The sequence below is a fragment of the Parasteatoda tepidariorum genome, chromosome 1, assembly GCF_043381705.1.
Source record: "Parasteatoda tepidariorum isolate YZ-2023 chromosome 1, CAS_Ptep_4.0, whole genome shotgun sequence".
NCBI classification, from domain to species: Eukaryota; Metazoa; Arthropoda; class Arachnida; order Araneae; family Theridiidae; genus Parasteatoda; species Parasteatoda tepidariorum.
In genome coordinates, this window is record NC_092204.1 from 95,090,837 (window position 1) to 95,097,778 (window position 6,942).

Below are 6,942 nucleotides of genomic sequence, written 5' to 3' on the forward strand. Positions count from 1 at the left end.
TATATATATATATATTAAAAAAGCAAAAAAGCAGCATGGCCGAGCAAGAAAAATAAGTTATCATGTGTGGGAGCAAGAAAAAATTCTTTTTTATTGAGTAATCAAGTAATTATTGTATGAGAGCAAGAAGACGAATAATCCAAAACCGAAGTGCTTCTCTCTCATAAGCTAGAGAAAATCTTGCAAATAAGTTCCGATGCACTTTCAAGTCTCAAGCAAAGAGGGAAACGTTAAAAATTACAATTGGTCTATAAAATAGGTTGAGCGAATATCTCACACTTAGTAAAGGGAAAAATTTTAAATGTTAATTCATGCGTACTTGAATCCAAAAATAGAATAAGAACAAATGATGTAAATAATAAGGTGTGAGAAAGTGAATATATTAAGAAGAAGAGTTTAGATAAAGAAATAGCATAAAAAGATAAAGCTTTCAACGTTGCAATTTTATAATCTTTGCGAATAAATATTGCACGTTTTAAATGATTTGATACAGTCACTGCCTTAAATTTTAACAAGGACTTTTTTATGTTCGAAACAAAATCTGAAATATTTTTTTATTAACCAGTTGTTCTTGGTTGATAAAAAAATACTTAGTGACGTTCTATTTACAAGTTAAGTTCTGCTACAGTAGATTTTATATCTGCCTTGAAAGTTGAAAGTTCCAAATCCTAAAAGTATTGACGTCCATCTTTCAGTTCGGTGTATCAGCTCTTTGTACAAAGTAAACCTCTCAGCTCCTTGTACAAAGTTAATTTGAATTGACAACCTTGTCACATGCCAATTCTTGCTATACACGAAACGTAAAACTCTTACGTATGTCAAAAAGAAAAGAGAGATTAAGGAAGAAAAATATTAATAAGTTTTATTTACTGCACATAAGCTGCAAATACATTGAACTCATAAAATAAGTTAAAAAAACAGGAAAATGAAATAAGGAAAAGATATAATCTCATCATCTGCTCATCTGCTCACTCGATTCTATCCTCAAAAAAAGTGCTTCCCATTACTCCATTAATGTAGCCGAAACCAAAATATATCAGTACAATAGTATGAGAAGCACTAAAAAATTGAAACGAAAATTGAACAAATTAAACAAGAAATGCAAAAATTATACAAATCAAGCAAAAAATAGAAAATAAAAGAATCAGGAAACTGCAGAATAATGCACAAAATGTAATATATAAATCTTGTAGCGAATTAATATGTACTTACTAGCATCTTTCAAAAGTGATTTAACATATTCTCGTAAAGCGTTTGCCAGATTACAAAATATGAAAATAGGAGGTAAATGAGGATAATGGGATCATTTTATAACACGTTCCAAGTGAAGTACAGAAGCGCGTTTGATTTGTTAGTTACCTTGTACGAGTATTAGCCCTAAATTTGATGCACGTAAGGTTATAATATTATACTGGATTTGAAATGAATTAATGAGGTTTATAATTAATGCACTTGGTAAAAATGGAAATTTAGTTAGCAAAGAAATTTTAAATGAATTTATTAGTAATTATAATATACAACTAACTCAAATACTTTATATATTTTATTTTATAACCGTCGTTGAACAGCCGACCCAATTTCATGGGTTTACGACTACTTACGTTCAACTCCGTAGCCTTGTAATTTTGAACCAATCCAGAAGACAAGGAAACTCCTGGATCAGTACCCCCAGAGGTATTGATTTGTTGTGGGAACATGGAGGACTTTGAGACTCGACAGATTTAACGTGCATCAGTCACCATTTACAACACGGGGAGTCTTCGGCCGGCGAGGATCGAACCCACGACCTCTTGGATATGGGCCCAGAGCCCTACCGACCAGGCTATCCCGGCCCTAAATACTTTATATAGAATTTAATTACATTCGTTGGATATCGTTTTTTTTATTTATTAAATCTTGGAATAGTTCGTCTATTTCTTTTTGTATTAAACATCGCACATCTTATTGAGGTATTCATTTCTGTTCTATTCTGGAAAAAATGACCAATTTTTTACGAATGTTTGAAAATCGTTCGATGCACATCTTTTTCATTTTCGATTTTCCGACGTGTCGATATCTGAACTATTTTGCATAATACATTGTCTCTATTAAACATGAACTTTGTTTTATTTCATCAATCAACGTCTATTATTAATTATTCCGAAAAGTATATGTGCTCCTTAGCAATTATCAAGCAATATATATATATATANATATGTTTAAAATGAAGAAAAAAAAACCAAAGAAAAATAATAGACAAAAAAGGGGGGGGGAAATAATAAGTTATTGAATGAAAACAATAATGAAACTTATTGTTTTTCTTAACTTTCTTCGTGTTTTCTTGTATTTATTTATTATATATATATATATATATATTCTATACATATTCTAAAATGGTCCAAATAGTTAAATTAGCAGAGTGGTCGAAAGTTTGGACCAATTTATTTTGCTACGTCTGTAGAACTTCTTAAGCGAATTAAATATAATATAACATTACATAATATAACGTAATATAGTGTTTAAAATGCTAGAATACATTGTACTAAAGATTTTAATTACGAAATCCCCATGATACTTGCATTAGTTTGATCTGAAAAATACCATGAAACACCCAACATGTGAAAATAAGTAAATGTACGAGACAAAATTTGAATCTATCCTTATTTGTGCAATAGGAATTTATACTTACATATTATCTTGATTTTTAAATGTGCGATTTTAAATCCCAAAATACTAGAAGAAAAGTTTCTTTTTTTCAAAAAAAGCTGTTTGCCAAATACAATTAGTTTAAGTAAAAGTCAAAATTATTAAATGTCACTGACAAAAAGTATTGAAGGTATTAAATATTCTTTACAAAAAAGTTTGAAAAGCAAGTATAGATGGCGTTGTTTTGTAATGCTTGCAAGTTGTTAAATTTGAAGGAGTGCCAAATCTGTTGAATGATCTGTTGTTCTTCATGTCACGAAACGATCTTAAAAAGAAAAAAAAGTATCACAAAATACCTTATTTTTGAGATATGGGACCAGAGAGAATTCTTCTTGAGTTGTGAATAAAAGAGAATTTCGTCATTTGAACAATATTTTTGTTTTTATTGTTTTAATTAAGAATCAGAAATTCTAATCAACAGTTCAAACTGGATCGTTTTCAATGCTAATTCAGATGAATATCACAAAGAAAGAGAGTCCAAACTGATTGACATGCTCCCAAAAGTTAGAGTAGAATCAAGAAAAAAACGATGCCAAGGCCTACACACATCGAGGCTAAAACAGCCAAAAATTCCGTTCGCAAACGCAAGCGTGAAGCTTGTCTTTCACAAAAGTTCCAAAGTGGTTGAGAGAATTGAACCTTACCGAAGAGCGAAAGCGGCTCTCCGAACCCATTTCATGCAAATACGAGAGCTGGGTGTTGATCACCAGTTAGGGTTAAAAGGATCTATTGTCAACGTATCCAATAACTTGCACAAGACCGTAGACTGTCTTCCACGCAATATGAATGATTCATTCACTATTCATGTAAAATTGAAAAAAAAAAAGCCTAACTTACAAATCATATTTCATGTATGAACTTGTGAATCTGAAACGGGAGTATGATGCAGCTTACAATCTCCATCAAACACCATTGTATCAATCCGAAAATTTTAATATTGATCTCGATTGGCTGTTCAATGTCCAGTCAGTCATCAAAAGAATTTATACAGAATGTGTCAGAGTTGCATTTAAATATGTCTGCTAAATTGTGTTCCGAACAGTTCAGGATTAACAGTTAAAGATGTCCAAGATGAAAACACTATAAAGTTTCTTTTCCAAAAAAATTAGACAACAACCATTTTGCCAATGGGTAATCAGTGATCGCCTTGCGGCGATCACAATTTTCTCCATTTTGTAGTTGTTGTTGTTGACGTATGCCTGTTAAGGCAGAGGGGTGCGATTGTTCTTATTTTCCAGTGGCGCCATCTAAGGCCAAGAATTCGACTTCTGCCATACGTCACACCCGTTTATAGGACGGACCCATTCATACATTCATTCATTCAGCCACATATCGTAATTTTGACCTGAATCAGAGAACGACCAATCTCCAATCCAGTGCCCCCAGAGGTATTGATTTGTTATGGGAGCATAGAGGCCTTTGCGACTTGACAGATTAAACGGGCATCAGTCACCATTTACTACACGGGGAATCTTCGTCCGGCAGGGCTCGAACCCACGAACTCTTGAACATGGGTCCAGCACCCTACCGACCAGGTTATCCCGGCCCTCCATTTTTTGTAGTGAATCGTATAATTACTGAATGTTTTATTTTCTCTTGCTCTTGCACTCAAGTCAGTTCATAGCATATAGGCGCCCTTATCGCTTTACTACGGACATAGATTAAAATTCCTTTTTTCACACAATTTTATACACTTTACAATTCTGCAACAAAATATCACTATATCGCAGAGATAAAATTACTTTAAAATAAATCAAAGCATTTTATAAACATTTAATAACATACCGTTATTTGACCTTTTTTTAATATCTTCACTTCATAGGTTTTTTCACTGAAAATGACAAGAAAAACAATGTTTTATCAAAACTAAAAATCTTAATTTTAATTTTGCTACTTTATAAAACTCAGATATCTGATATTTAATTCAGAAATATTTCATGCAAAAACTACTTTTCAATAATAATTTTAAAATTATGAAATAAAATATTAGTTTTAGTGTCAATGATAAAAAATAATAATATATAATAAAAAAATATATTGAAGATAGAAGATAGGGAGGTGTTAAAAAGCAGAGGAGAGATAATAAAATTCAGTTTAGAGCAGAATACATTTTAATGTTTCAATGCGGATGTGGGGCGCAAATATTGCTTCAACCTACATCCTTTGACTACAGACACACTCATCGACTACCGCAATTTTCTTTCTTTTCCATTATTAATTTAACTTCTGCAAAAACTTTATCTCACTTTTGACCGGTTCCGTTTTTATCATTTTAGAGGTGTATCTATCACAATTATAAAAGAAGGTTTTTATTTTTAGTTTTTATTTCTATTATTTTAAACTTATAACTAAACTCAGTGACGGGACTGCCCATGGACGGGAAATATCCATTTCAATCCTCTTGACCACTCCAGTCTTCTTGACATTTGAGCTCAGGGGTGCATGAGCAGATGTTTCGATAATGCGATCAGTCGAACGTAGTGCCCTGGTACTCATTTTACTGATCAGTTGAAGGGATTGGAGACGGAATCGACCTAGCCCAGTCCAAGGATAGAATCCAGTACCCGTGACACGGGAGTATGACATTCTACTATTCCGCCAATGGGCCTCATTATTTTAAATTATTTCATATTCCTTTACTTCGAAAATTATAAAGGTGGAAAAATGTAGATATGTTTCGAGCGCTCAAAAATGGGCGCCTATTTTTAAGACTCGTTAGAAGTGAATGAGAAGAAACAGATTTCGTCTTGTTAGATTGAATGCCGATTTCCTCGTAAGCGATGTGACTTCCTCACCAACTCTGCATTACATGGGGAAATACAACTTGCTTCCCTCGGCTACAACAGTTTATCTTTAATTTTAATTTCGATCTTTATTCATTTTCTTTGTTTCATAGGAAACTGTACGTTTTCTGTTTCAAATCTTTTTGTTTTCCTCATTCACGTCAAGTGAGTCGTGAGAATAGGCGCTTATTTTTTGAGCACTCGGAACTTGTTGACTTTTTCCGTCTTTATAATTTTTTTAAGCAAATGAAGTTTTTATATAATCAAATTTATCTTATTTAAACAATTAAACGATCAATATCTCCTTCGAATGTTTGTTTAAAGTCAGTTGATTGCAAATAAATAAATAAATAAATAAATAAAAACCGAATGAGCAGTTATGCATCCATAATTATGACAGATTTAAAAAAATGCCTCAATAGAAATTTGTATTTCGACATTTACATAACAATTATGTACATTCGTTTCAAACATTTTAATAATATACGTTTTATTGCTAGTTTGTTATTTCTACAAATCGTGACATATTTTCTTCCACAAAAATCAATATTCACCCTTCTTTTCATCGATTCTTATGAACACGATTTTGTTACAAACTAAGCAACAAAAAAATGTTATTAAATATCGTTTTTTATTCCGCTCACCAAACTTAATTAATACACACTTCAGCGGAGAAAGGATTAAGAAAAAATAATAATTTTAACCATTAAAACAGTTTTTTTTAATTCACATTCGTAATAGCATTTCATTGAATTTAAATAAATTTGGGAGAGAAAAAGTAATTGAAGATGTTTAACATTTATTTATTCAAAAGAGAAAAAAAATTCGAATATAATTTGAAAGAATGTTTTAATTACACAATTTTTTATTTTTATTATTCATTGATGTCGTATCATTTTGATTGAAATTGCTTTGATTTAAATACTTCTCTCTTTTTATTTCACGTTAAAGTCTCGGCGTCTTGAAAAAAAATATACAGTCAATTATGTTTTAAGACAAATTGAAAAGACGACTTTATATTGTATAAATACATCTTTTCATATCAATAATACATTTAATTAACATTGTGTAATTTTTCGAGAGCAAGACATTAAGAGTAACAAATATTTTTAGAAAAAAATACATGAAAAAGCATATTTTACTTACATAAAAGATCAAAAACGCAATTGAAATCAAATTAATATCTTCAAAGGAAAGTGAAACTGGAACATCAAAGGAATTTTCTGTAAATATTTGGACGCGTTTCTGATACTTCTTCTCCCGTTCACCACTTATCTGTAACTACTGACAATTAATCATGTTTCGCTGTTTTCAGTCCCGCCTTCTTTAGTAGTGACTCACAGGATTTCGTTAGTTTTATACATATCACTCGACTCGTTTAAATGCATATTTACATGAGATGCTTGAGACACCCATCAAAGTGCAATGTAATTTATTATATCTATCTATCTATCTATATATATATATATATATA